Here is a 13,739-nt window from a genome sequence, read left to right as displayed (position 1 = left end):
GTGAAACTTTAGGCAGGAAATCCCAAATTACACAAGAAAAAAAAAGTCCAGTAAAAAAGCCACTTCATATGTTTAAAGGAGGAAACAGCAAATAAACCTGAATTAAGGTCCCCAGCAAGAGATGCCCTCACGCTCTACACTGAAGAGGCCATTCACTCACACACTTCTGTTCTCTTCTCCTTTTATTTGCAGTTCTCCAGCAAACATTATCCATGACAACTCTCAAGCCACAGCAGCTCTGTATGGCAACAGCTCATGGCTTCCAGCCCTGAGGAATCTCACTAATGGTTCCAATGAAATGAGGGCAAATGAAGGAATAACACAAGCATTGGGGTAAATGTTTGTCTGTGGCCCTTTTAAGCATTGCTTGGACAGCTGGCAATTGGAATGCTCCAGGAGCAGGAAGAAAGGAGGAAAAACCCCAAGCAGCACCTCTTGTTCCTTCAGGACATGAACAAAGGAAAAGATTTTTGAATTGGGCCCAGCAGAAAAATCAGCATCTTCCAATGCTGAGATCATTCCCTGAGCCTTCTGAAAGGTTCCTGTGTAAGGCCTGCAGGGGCCTCCCAAACCCTGGCAGCCAGGGCAGGCTCAGAGCACTGCTAAAATCCTCCAGGAACCAGAGGAATCAGGCTGGAATGAGGCACAGAAACCGGGCAACAGAGCAAACCCTGCAGGCTGAGGGGGAAATGCAACAGCTCAGGACAACGCGCACCAGAACCTGTCAGGGAACTCTGGGGAGTTCCAACAACCACCATGGAAAAGGAGGCACAAGTTCCTGAAACACAGACAGGCACGGCAGAGCTGAGGCCAGAAATCCCAGGATCCCAGAAGGAACCCCAGAATCCCAAAAGGAACCCCAGAATCCCAAAAGGAACCCCAGAAGGAATCCCACAAGGATTGCACTGGAGGGACCCTAAAGCTCACCCCATCCCAGCCCTGCCATGGCAGGGACACCTCCCACTGTGCCAGGCTCTCCAAGGCAGTGCCAGCCTGGCCCTGGGCACTGCCAGGGATCCTGGGCAGCCCCAGCTGCTCTGGGCACCCTGTGCCAGCCCAAATTGGGCTACCAGAGGACTGAGCTTTGTGTTTTGCTCACCTACTGCAGAATTTGGAGTCTTCTGTGAGTTTCTATGAAATTCATTTCAGTGCTGGCAGCTCAGGAAGCTGTTAGAGCACTTGGAAACAAAAGCTGCAGAATATTAAGGCACATCCAAACTCACCTGCCTGAACAGGCCAACACCACACGTGGCTTCCCCCAAAGCCTGGAGAGAACATTCCTAACAAATCCTGCAGGGATCCAGCAAGAAGGGCATGAGGCACTCTGCCCACATCCTGGGGCTCGGGCTGCTTCCCCAAAGACTAAAACAGCTTGGATTAGACAGGTAAAACCTTCAGATTTGATATTCCAGGGAACTGCACATGGGAGTTCAATGGAGCCCTGGAACACACTCTGAGTGACAGAAGAATTGATCTGCTCTGGAAACAGCAGTTGCAGAGTATCAGCCCCAGTAACACACAGAAATCAGGTGAGAATTAAGCATCATGAAAAAAACCCCAAAAAGCCTGAGGGGGAACCATGGATGTTCCAAGCAGGATCTCACAGTTGTAAGTGAGATTGAATTTGGTTTCAATGCAAAGTTCAGTGTTTAGACCCATAACAAACTCACACAAACCTCATTTTTTAAATGCTTCTCCCTAGACCGGACAGACTGAACAGATACACAGAGATCTAAGGGAGAAAATAAAAATACAGAGCCATAACATTAAAATGTAACAGCCTGGCCAAAATGTGAGTAACCAGGTGACAGTGCCAGAGGCCAGAGACGCAGCAGCACTGCCCCTGCCAGCCATTGAGAGGCAGCAATAGAGGAGCCCTGCAAGGAGGCTCCGAGCCAGCCCCGGCCCCAGGGACAAAGAACTTCACACATTCTTTTCAGTCACCTTGCCAAGAACTTCCCACTGTATCCAACACTCACCATCGAATCTGGAAGGAATATAATGCTCCTATAGCAACCAGCTGTGGAGATATTTTTCAAACAGAACAAATTGGATACAAATGCCAAATACTTTCCCAAGTAGTTTAGCCTATTCCTAGTGGGAGGAGAAAACTCTGGTCAGTGCTGTGATCCAAAACACAGTGTAAATCTGAGTTCTGAGAACTCAGGCAGCTGAAAACAAATCTGATAACCAGGAGCAGATAAACAGACAGCCAGGTGTGCACCTTCTGTTAATCTGCCAGGACACGACTCCAGCAGCCTCTCCTTGGGAGCAGCACTTCCATGAGACTTTTCCACACTGCTTACACTCCCCCACCAACAGCCCAACTTCACAAATATTTCCATGTCCCTCGGAAGAGCTCATCAGGGAATCTTCTGGGGAGGTGAAGCAGTCACAGAACACACCAGCTCTGCAGTGGCACCTGCACATGGATCACAGCAAGAGAGCCCTGGAGGGGCTGGAGCGTGCCCAGGGCAGGGAACGGAGCTGGAAGGGGCTGCAGAATCCCTGAGGAGCTGGAAGGGGCTGCAGAATCCCTGAGGAGCTGGAAGGGGCTGCAGAATCCCTGAGGAGCTGGAAGGGGCTGGGGCTGGAGCAAAGGAGGCTCAGGGGCCCTCGTGGCTCTGCACAAGTCCCTGCCAGGAGGGCACAGCCGGGGGGGTCGGGCTCTGCTCCAGGGAACAGGGACAGGAGCAGAGGGAGCGGCCTCAGGCTGGGCCAGGGCAGGCTCAGCTGGGACAGCAGCAGCAATTTGCCCATGGAAAGGGAGCTCAGGCCTTGGCAGGGGCTGCCCAGGGAGCTCTGCAGTGCCCATCCCTGCAGGTGTGCCCTGGAGGTGGCACTGAGTGCTCTGGGCTGGGCACAAGGTGGGCACAGCTGGCACTGCATGGGCTGGCAGGGCTGTGCCAGCCCCAGGGATTTGGGATTCTCTGGAATCTGGGCCCTGTAAAGCCCCAGAACCATGCAGGGATCTGGCTCTCACCATGTTCAGATGAAGCCACTCCTGCTCCAGGTTTCCTGATGTGCAGAGCCATAACAAGACCCAACCTCTGTCCTGTAGGCCAGCAAACACCTCAGCTGAAGCATTCTTCTCAGCAAAACAAGAACGAGGCACCCTGAGAATTCATGGTTGTGCTTTCCCCTAGCTCAAAGACAAACCAGCAAAGCTCCATGTAACTTGTAAAAATCAGGAAAGTCAAGTCTAATATTAGGTTCATGCACATCAGCCCAAGTGCACATCTTTGGAATGTTTATTTTAGAAGTCAACAAATCAAAAGAGAGGTGGAAACCACCGAACTAGGTAACAGCTCTTCTTCCTTCTATCACAACAAGGCTTTGTTTCTATTTAAATCTTCACAGAAAAAAGTTTTTAATCTTTAATGAGACAAAGCCAAGCTAATGCAAGATGGAATTATTGGTAGGATGCATCACCTGGTTTCATAACACTGTATACACAGGGATAACAACAGAACCCAGCAGGTAAATGTCTGAAATCCCAGCATGGTTTGGGTTGGGAGGGACCCTAAAGCCCATCCACTGTCCCAGGCTGCCCCCAGTGTCCAGCCTGGCCTTGGGCACTGCCAGGGGTGCAGGGGCAGTCCCAGCTGCTCTGGGCACCCTGTGCCAGGGCCTGCCCACCCTGCCAGGGAACAATTCCTCATGGCCAAGATCCCATCCAGCCCTGAGAGCCATTCCCTGGCTCCTGTCACTCCATATCCCTGCAGGGACTGAACAGAGCCTCAGCTGGGATGGAATCCACTTCCCCTTTGGTCAGCTCTGCTCACCTGCTGTTTTCCCCTCCCCACTGCAGAGCCTGGCTCCTCTTGGCATCTCAGCTCCTTCACAGAAATCCTGGACAACTGGCACAGGGTGCCCAGAGCAGCTGGGGCTGCCCCTGCCTCCCTGTCAGTGCCCAAGGCCAGGCTGGACCCTGGGGACAGTGGGAGGTGTCCCTGCCATGGCAGGGGTGGCCCTGGGTGGCTCTGAGTCCCTCCCAACCATTCAGGGAGTGCCAGAAAAGCCAGGGCAGCCCCTTGTCCATGGCTGGTACAAACCAGGCCCTGCTGGTGCCACACTGAACTCAGAGCAGAGCCAGCCTGGGGAGCTGCACCCTGCTCTGTGCAGGTCACTGCAGCCTCCTGCCCTTGCATTTACTGCCTTTCCAAACCTCCCCAGCTAAAAGCTGTCTCACAGGGAGAGGAACTGCACACAGGGGTCTCTGGGGAGGATTCAAGGACTTTTGTTAAATAAGTATTTATTTATTTCTCCCCTCTCCTCTTTTTTCTTTCCCTCCCTTCTGAAGCTGGGCAAGGACAGCAAAGCACAATAAACCTGCCCACAAAAGGAAGTGAAGTGTCACCAGAATTTCAGTGCTCAGGTTCCCTGGGTCTCATTTCAGTGCACAGAGCTGCACTGAGTCAGCAGTTTTCATTCATAACGCTGGCAGGATTTTGAAGGGGGTGTTTTAAAGAGGAGGACTCCGTTTCTGTCACTGGTTTGAATTCCCGAGCAGAATGTCTGAGTTTAACACAACAACTGAAGAGATTCACACGATCACACTCCCTGCACACACACACGGCTGCTGCCCTGCCCCAGCCACACCGTGCTGTGCTTTCCCTAAGAAACCCCAGGTGGTTTAATCCAGGATTGCACCAAGGTAATCCAGGGAGAGCCGGAACTTGGCATTACAGAACAGATTCTGGAAACCCCGGGAACGGAGCAGCTCCAGCGGCATGGCCTGATTTCCCTGGAGCTGCAGAGTTACATTGTCCCGGTGGAGGCACTGAGGGCAGGAAAAATGCAACATTATTTCTGACACCTCGCCTGATCACCGACTGCAGCAACTTTATCACCCATCACAAAATCCTCCTGGCCCCTTAACTCCATCAAAGTGCTCAAAACCCCAAAGACACAATGGGCACAAAGTTCATTATTCAGCCAGCAGCAGAGCCCAGGCAGCAATGAGTGCAGCTGAACAGAGAGCAGCCTGTGAGGCTGAGGTTCAGTAACATGTCATCCATGCCTGGAACTCCCTCAGCTCTGCCAGCCCAGCAGCAGCAGCAGCACGAGCCAAGGCACTGAAAGGTCAGAGCTGGGGCTCTGCTGCCCTGCTCCAGCTCCAGCTCTGCCACCCTGCATTCAGCTCTGCCACCCTGCCTGAGCTCCAGCTCTGCCACCCTGCATTCAGCTCTGCCACCCTGCATTCAGCTCTGCCACCCTGCCTGAGCTCCAGCTCTGCCACCCTGCATTCAGCTCTGCCACCCTGCATTCAGCTCTGCCACCCTGCATTCAGCTCTGCCACCCTGCATTCAGCTCTGCCACCCTGCATTCAGCTCTGCCACCCTGCCCCAGCTCCAGCTCTGCCACCCTGCCTCCAAGTGATGAGGAGTCCAGCCAGGACCAAGCAATCTGCCTACTCCTTTCAGTCCTGCACTTCTCCTCCTGTCCTAGCAAGGACTCCAAAGTCTCATGAGAGACAAGCGGGAGCAGAGTGAAACCAGCTCAGATCCCAGCAGCTCACCTCAGAAATTCTGAATTGTCCAACTGCAACCCCAAGAGTTTGGCTGCAGTTTGACCAAGAAGCACAGCACAAACACATCAGCACTGAAAGAGCTGCCCAGGGAGGGTTGGAGTGCCCATCCCTGCAGGTGGCACTGAGCGCTCTGGGCTGGGGACAAGGAGGGCATTGGGCACAGCTGGCACTGCATGGGCTGGCAGGGCTGTGCCAGCCCCAGGGATTTGGGGATTCTGTGAAATGCTGATGTTTAAAGGCTCAGAGATCCCACATCACATTTTGCTGTACACAGACTGTATGCAAATTAAAAGTGTGATTAACAGAAAACTTTGCCAGATTTCCTAAAATCAGAGAATCCCAGAATATCCTGAGCTGCAGGGACCCCCAGGGATCCCCCAGTGCCAGCCCAGAGCCCACCAAGCCCAGCCTGGGCATCCCTGGCAGCTCCTGGAGCTGTGGCAGCCTCGGGGCCGTGCCCATTCCCTGGGCAGTGCCAGCACCCTCTGGGCAAGACCCTTGCCCTAAAACCCAACCTAAACCCCTCCTGGCCCAGCCCCAGCTGCTCCCTGGGCTCTGTCCCTGTCACCAGAGAGAAGAACAGGAATGGGCACTGCACGTTCACGGAGAGCTGGGGGACAGGAGAGGCACTCAGGGTTTGGTTTGAAGTTCTAAAACTCTTTGGGTTCAATATCCCCAGTATTTAACACAGATACAGTGATTTTTGAGCCATACAATGGCATTTGTCAGCAGCTCAGAGTAATGCTGAGAGCACTTGACTCCAAAGGATGCAGCTTTCTCCCTCCTCACAAAGCAAAATTGTTCTGCTTGCATCATCTGCAGACAGCACGAGATGCAAGCAATGGCCTCAGATTTAGAGACTGAGCTGAGAGAGCAGCACCAAACAATCCATGGCAGACAACCCTGCCAGACTGCAGCTGGAGAACTTCCTATTCCTGTGCCACTAGAGCTCTCCAGTGCCTGTGCACAGCTCTGGGATTTACGGTCATCCTTCACTCCTGACTCTGCAGAAAGGATGACTAAACACCCTAAAAAAGGCATGGAGCTGGGAGAGTGAGAATGCTGCACAGGCTCCAGCTCCATTCAGATCACCCTGATAACAGCTGTGATAAGGGAGCAGTTCTGAGCAGGGATAACACCTCAGCTTCCTGGCAGCCCAGCAGCTTGGGGGCAGAGAGCAGGAAACGGGAGGATCAATCTGGTTCAGTCCCACATCAATAAAGGATCTCCTGGTCACAGCCCAGCATCCCCTCTGGTCCCACCAGAGCCATCTGAAGGGCTCTGGGCCCCCGGGAATGGCCAGCCCTGGAGACCCTGACCCCAATGAATGCAGAGATCCCTGGCACAGCCAGCTGAGCTGCTCAGTGATGCCCACACGGCGCTGAGTGCTGCCCCACCCAAACTATGAGCTGCACTTGCCTCCTTCCTCTGGCCGTGCCAGCCTGATTTGGCAACATTTCCTTGAAACAACCTCATTTCTCAGCAGCAAACATCCACAAAAACTGGATTTCAGTCACACTTCTTAGAATCCATGCACTGTGTTCAATAGCAGGTTGCTGACTGGTTTTTAATAAGCACATTATATTGGTGTAGTTTGAGAGCAGAACAGCAGAACAGGCAGAAGTTTCCAAGTTGGATAAAAGCAGTTTCCAAACTTTGTCCTTAGACATTTCAAAAATCCACAATGTCCTGCCATGAATTTAAGTACAGATGACCTTATGTGAAAACATATTTTAACACTTTTATGCTTTGAACTCTTCCTCTGAATAGAAATTTTACAAACCAGAACTTAAAAAAAAAAAAAACCAACAAAACTGTAAGGATTAGTTGGAAAAGAACAGGGAAAAACTTTGTTACATGTCTGCTTTTAAATGCAGTGTTTCCCTGAACACCTGCAGTAACTTCAGCCACACTACTTTATCCCAACACAAAAATCTGCCCTCTCCTCTTTGATGCTTATTCTGCTGTTTGCAGTCCAAGCCCACACAGAAGAATAGAGATGTTAACAAGGAAGAAATTTTTTAAAGTATTTCAGATCTCTCTACAACCCAGTGCCAGTTCCAAAGCTTTTCCTGGCTGGGATTGGCCCTTCCAATCCCCAACAGAACAAAACCCATGAAAACACAAAGGGTGAGAGGGAGAGAGCACCTGGCAGCCCTCAGACAACGCTGGAACTCAGGAGAGCATTGCAATGAGGAAATGCAGGTGCAGCACAAAAGGGAGGAAACAAGACCAGGTAAGAATGGGAATGGCTGCAGGGAGCTGGGAAAGCACCCACAGGCACAGGCAGCAGCTGCAGCAGGGTGCAGGGCACAGAACTGCTCTAGAAATTGAATTACACCAAATGGCCATGCCAAACAGCCAAGCAGCAACCCCACACAGGAGCCTGTCTGTCTGTCTGAGAGCTCAGTTCATCCAGCTGGGCTCACATGTGACTCAAAGGAAAATGTCAGGAGTTCTGCTCAAGAAACTCAAGGATTACATCATCCCATTTGGTACATGACCAGATTACTGGCATTTTATTACAAAACACAGCTCTCAAGCTGTCAGCTTTTATGATTCTCAGTAAGAATTAACTGTGCTTCCCCAAAATACCCTGAAGATTTATGGAGTTACTAGAACTTGCACTGGTAACTCCTGGCAAGCACCAAAAGCACAGGAATCCCCACACAACCTGTCCACACCTGAAGGCCACGTGCGAAACTTACTCAAAAACCATTAAATATTGCACCTTGCAGTTCACAGGCCAGCCCACAACCTGGTGCCTGGGAATCTGAAATTGTAATATAAATGAAAAAATGTATTTTTGCAGTTACAGAAAAGGCTTTATCAATATAAGGACATGGTTAACATAGCTCTGAGTTTAATTTGTGATTAACACAAGATCGGCTCAGTTGTATTTTCAGCTCTCAGATCAGTGTTTGAACATTTAGGATACAAGCAGCAAGTTCCCAGCAGAGAAGCAGAGGTGCTGGATGGGACCACAATATCAAGACTGCCATGGGAGAGCCCTCCCAGGCCCAGGCTGACCTTTGGAAGCTGAGAGTGCAGCTGCCTTTGCCCTGCCCAGGCACAGCTGAGCCCCTGCCCAGCAGCCAAGGCCGGAGCTGCCCTGCGCAGGGAGGGCAGGGACACAGAGCCCGTGTGTGCCTGGCAAGCAGCACCAGCCTGGAGCAAGAGAGGCTCTTCTCCTGCCCCAGCACGGGTGGGGGATCCTCGGCAAAAACAAAACCACAACCACTCAAACATTTCCCTCATCCACTGCTTCGGGGGGCTCAGACAGAGACCCACACGGAGGTGCTGTCACAAGAAGCTAAAAGTTCTTGTTCCCCAGAGCAGCCCTGCCTTGGGCACCCCTGGATGTGCAGGGAGGCTGCAAAACCTGGGCTGCCCCTCCCAGCAGCTGAGATTCCAACAGAGGCTGGCCTGGGAGGGAGCCCAAAGCTCGGCTCATTCCCACCTGCCATGGCAGGGACACCTCCCACTGTCCCAGCGCCCAGCCTGGCACTGCCAGGGATGCAGGGATGGAATCCCACCCAATTCCTCATTCCCAATCTCCCACCCAACCCTGCCCTCTGGCACTTGGGATTCTTCCACAGGAATACCTGAATGCACTAATTTGGATTATTTCACAGGAATATTTCAATGCACTAATTTGGATTATTTCACAGGAATACTTAAATGCAGTAATGTGGATTATTTCACAGGAATATTTCAATGCAGTAATTTGGATTATTTCACAGGAATACTTAAATGCAGTAATGTGGATTATTTCACAGGAATATTTCAATGCAGTAATTTGGATTATTTCACAGGAATACTTCAATGCAGTAATTTGGATTATTTCACAGGAATATTTCAATGCAGTAATTTGGATTATTTCACAGGGATATTTGAATGCAGTAATTTGGATTATTTCACAGGAATACTTAAATGCAGTAATTTGGATTATTTCACAGGAATATTTAAATACAGTAGTTTGGATTATTTCACAGGAATATTTCAATGCAGTAATTTGGATTATTTCACAGGAATATTTGAATGCAGTAATTTGGATTATTTCACAGGGATATTTGAATGCACTAATTTGGATTATTTCACAGGAATACTTCAATGCAGTAATTTGGATTATTTCACAGGGATATTTGAATGCAGTAATTTGGATTATTTCACAGGAATACTTAAATGCAGTAATTTGGATTATTTCACAGGAATATCTGAATGCAGTAAACATTCCCAGCTCTGTATGAAGTACAGAAACCCCTGTGCTCCAGAGGTTATTCTGAGTCCTGCAGAGAGGAGCCAGCCATTCCAGGTGGCTCCATGGGAAGCCCCCTCAGGAAGCACAGGTTTAAATACAGGTGTTCTGTGCATTTTGTATTATTTGTGTATTAATAACTATTTCCTACAGACTGTGCATTCCTGTGGAGCACGTGAGCGTGCACCTTGAGATGATCCACAGCTGAACCCCTGGCCAGTCATTTACAGCCATTTAGTCATGCCCAGGGCCAGATCTTTCAGAGATACTGAGGGAGAGAGGAAAACCTCAATCATCTGAAAATCATGGAAATGATCATCTGAAATCATGGAAATCTGAAGGACCAAAACACAGAGGAAAACCTGAACTTTGGAGACAACTTGTGTCCAGAGGAATGATTGTAATAGTGCCAGTAGGATTTGGTGATCCACACTATTAGTAGCAATATATTTACCTGCAATATGGACTATACCAGCAGGCCTTGATTTTCCAGGATTGCCACCCCACAAAACCTCGCTGTTACCAACTCCCAGGATGGAGAGCTGAGCTCTCACAGCTGTGGGCACACAGTGCAGGGAAAGGGGATTGGGATGGGAAACTGCTGCTGAAGACAAACACAGCACAGACTGGGGTTTCACATACTTGAGATTATTTCACAATTCCAGACTCACATTTTACCACACAACCTGTTGAAAAGCAGAGTTCACAGAGAAAAGATGTGCACTTGGACACTAGCACTAATTAATTCAATTACCTTAAAAACAACATGTGAAAAAGGAAAATATCCAACACACGCAAGTTTGATAAGAGAAAACCAAACCATGGATGTACTATGTCAGCCAAGTTTTCTGTGTTTTCACTGATTGCAATGAAGGGAATGCTGTAAAAATGCAACTTTTGCATCAAAAATAGAATAACTTTTCTTCCTGAGAATGCCCAAGGATTCCTCTCTCCACTCCTTCCCACTCAAAATTATTTAATTTCTATTAAATAGAAATGTTCTATTCTGGTCAAGAAGCTGATCCTCTGGAGGGCCAGACAATGCCCTGTTCACATAGGAGATTAGTTTCTAATTACTGTCAGTAATTAGTGCTTTCCTGCAGCCAGAGCTGGAATTTCTCTGTCAGACCCTGAGCAGCTCCAGCCCTGCCACACACAGAGCCCAGAGATTCATTCCAGGCAGGTGGATCCAGCAGACACCTCCACGGTGCCTCCCAAAGCTCCCAGCTGGTGTTTGTTGGATGAAGGCCTGGCAAACCCTGCTCTAAATCCTTCCAGCTGCAATTAAAACCCTGTAGAGGCGATGCCAGCCCAAAATAACCGGTGCAAGCGAGTACATTCCTTTGGAATTCCACAAAGGGCACTTTTAGAGAGGCTAGCTGCTTGTGCCACGGATCCCACGGAGGGTTTGCACCTCTCACCGAGCTTTCCTGTGCACCAGCCATTCATCAGCAGCTCCCGGCCCGGAGCCCGTTCCGATTGTCCAGCGCCCCCCCAGTTTCACGCCTGGCAAGTAAAAACAAAAGCGAGTTGCCGTGGAGGGGGCAGCCTAAGTGCAGCAGCTGTGTCCCACGCTGGAGCAGCGAGCCCTCCAAGCTGCCAGCACACACAGCAGCTGAGGCAGCCCTGGGCTGTGGTAGGGGAAAAGAAACCAAAACCCCTCACACCTCCTGGGTTCCAAGCAGGACAACTCTGGGCCACCCCACAGAGGCGTCCCCAAACCAACCTGCCGCTGGCTCATCCTGCTCTGCCACGGCACACAGGGAATGTTCAGGGCTGGGCACTCCTGATCACACAATCCCAAATGGTTTGGGTTGGGGGGGTCCTTAAATCCAACCCAGAGCCACCCCTGCCATGGCAGGGACACCTCCCACTGTGCCAGGCTGCTCCAGCCTGGCCTTGGGCACTGCCAGGGATGCAGGGGCAGCCCCAGCTGCTCTGGGCACCCTGTGCCAGGGAAGAATTTCTCACAGAAAACTCCCACCCATCTGATCTCCCCGTTCCTAAACCCACTGCTTGTATTTTCCCTAACTTTTTCCCCTTTATTCTTCCATTCCTCCTTTCCCTGGAGTTATCCTCCTGAAAGCTGCAATTCCAATCCCTGATCGAGGTACAAAGACAGGCCATAAAAGGCTGCCCAACGTCATGATTCACAAACATTTCACTGCTGGATTCACATTCCTTCCTGAAGCCAAATCTATCCTAATTGCAGGATTAGAGGCATTAAGGAAAGGCCACCAAACAGCAGTGACAGAGGGAACAGGCACTGCAGGTCACGGCTCTGAGAGCCCAATCCTTGCTTTATCTAGGAACCAGGACAGAATGGAACATTCTCAAGCAAACACAGCTACTCTGCAAAGGATCATGGAATGTCCTGAGCTGCAAGGACCCCCAGGGACCCCCCAGTGCCAGCCCTGCCCTGCCCAGAGCCCACCAAGCCCAGCTGGGCATCCCTGGCAGCGCCGGCCAAAGGCTCCTGGAGCTGTGGCAGCCTCGGGGCCGTGCCCATTCCCTGGGCAGCCTGGGCAGTGCCAGCACCCTCTGGGCAAGAGCCTGTCCCTAAAACCCAACCCAAATCCCTCCAGGCCCAGCCCCAGCTGCTCCCTGGTGCTGAGGAAGTTTCCTGGGTGAGAGCAGCACCAGGTCATATCCAGCAAGGGAAGTTACAGGTGACTACAACAAAAGGAAAAAGAAAGAAGGAAAGATGGTGTGAAGTAACACTCTCCAGAGTTAGCAACGCCCAAAATACCGTTTGGCTTCTTGATTTAAGAAAATGCATCCATTCAGAGCATGATTCCAATATATATTCAGTTAATATCCACAGCTATTGCCTTAAATATCTACTGCCATATAAACTCTAAACAAAAAGCACTTTGGAGCTGGGCAGTGGGAAGAGATAGAGGACAGAGTGTTTCTTGCTTTAACGAGGGCCACACCATCCCACCTGGAATGCCGGTTGGTTCACTAACAGGAATTATTTACTAAACAATACTCTCCGATGAGCCATGGAAGCGTTTTCCCTCCATGGCGCTGGAATTCACAGAAAATACCGTTTTCCACAAGCAAACCCCATATTTCACCCAAAATAAAGCAGCAGCTGAACCAGAACAAAAGGGAATGTCATGCACAACCGTGCCTGCTCACCGAGGCAGAGGCTCACACAGGGACACAGCCCCATCCAGGGACCGGCTTCCTTTCCCTGACACCGGGACAACATTCCCGCATTCATTCCCCGCTCGCGGTGCCCTTTGCCGAGCCCTGAGGGACGGCACTGCCCAGGGCCGGCGTTCCAGGCAATGGCATTCCAGGGAACGGCACTCCCGGCCCGGGGCTCTGCCCCCTCCCCGGCTCAGGGCGCAGCGGCGGCCGGAGGCAGCGGGACCAAGGTGATCCCAGCCAGGGATCCCCGCGGCGGCGGCACCGCACCCGCTACGGGCACAGCCGGCCCCGGGAGGGGCGCAGCATCGCTCACCGCCCGCCCCGGGAGGCCAGGGCAGGAGCCGGCCCCGGCACCGCGACACGCCCGGGCACCGTGAGGGGCTGAGGCGGCGCTGCCCCCCCGCCGGCCTGGGCTGAACCACCGCCGCCGCTCGCAGCCCGCGCCCCCCGCTGCCCCCGTCCCGCCGGGCCGTACCTCATGTCTGTGCGGGCCCTACTCACAGCCCCGGCCGCGGCCAGGGCACCGAGGGGCCGGAGGGGCCGGAGCGGCGCCCGCAGCCGCCTCCGCCGGACGCGCCATCGCCGCCCTCGCCCCGTCTGAGGGGAGGGGGGAGGAGCCCCTCGCGGCCGCCGTACTGACGCGCGGCCGCGGCCCCCGCGTGACGGACAGGGAGCATCACCAATCAGAGCCCGGGAAAGGGGAGGAGCCCCACACACTTTAACCAGTCAGAGCTCTGACGGCCCCTCTCTGACGCGCGACCTCCGCCCGCCCCCCGCGTGACGAGCAGG

The 13,739-nt window shown here is 52.0% G+C and overlaps 1 protein-coding gene across 2 annotated transcripts in view; it reads right to left on the bottom strand.

The window, feature by feature from the left end:
• The window catches only part of ITSN1 (intersectin 1), a 112,596-nt gene extending 99,038 nt beyond the window's left edge, over positions 1-13,558 (bottom strand). For both annotated transcript variants that reach the window (XM_058800341.1, XM_058800342.1), the window contains exon 1: positions 13,426-13,558. The gene's annotated coding sequence lies outside the window, so the exon portion shown is untranslated. The remainder of the gene's footprint in view (positions 1-13,425) is intronic.
• Between the last annotated feature and the right edge of the window lie 181 nt (positions 13,559-13,739).

The sequence above is a fragment of the Ammospiza caudacuta genome, chromosome 2 (assembly GCF_027887145.1).
Source record: "Ammospiza caudacuta isolate bAmmCau1 chromosome 2, bAmmCau1.pri, whole genome shotgun sequence".
NCBI lineage: Eukaryota > Metazoa > Chordata > Aves > Passeriformes > Passerellidae > Ammospiza > Ammospiza caudacuta.
Note: the sequence above shows the minus strand (reverse complement) of the source record. Positions and strands in the feature narration are given on the sequence as shown.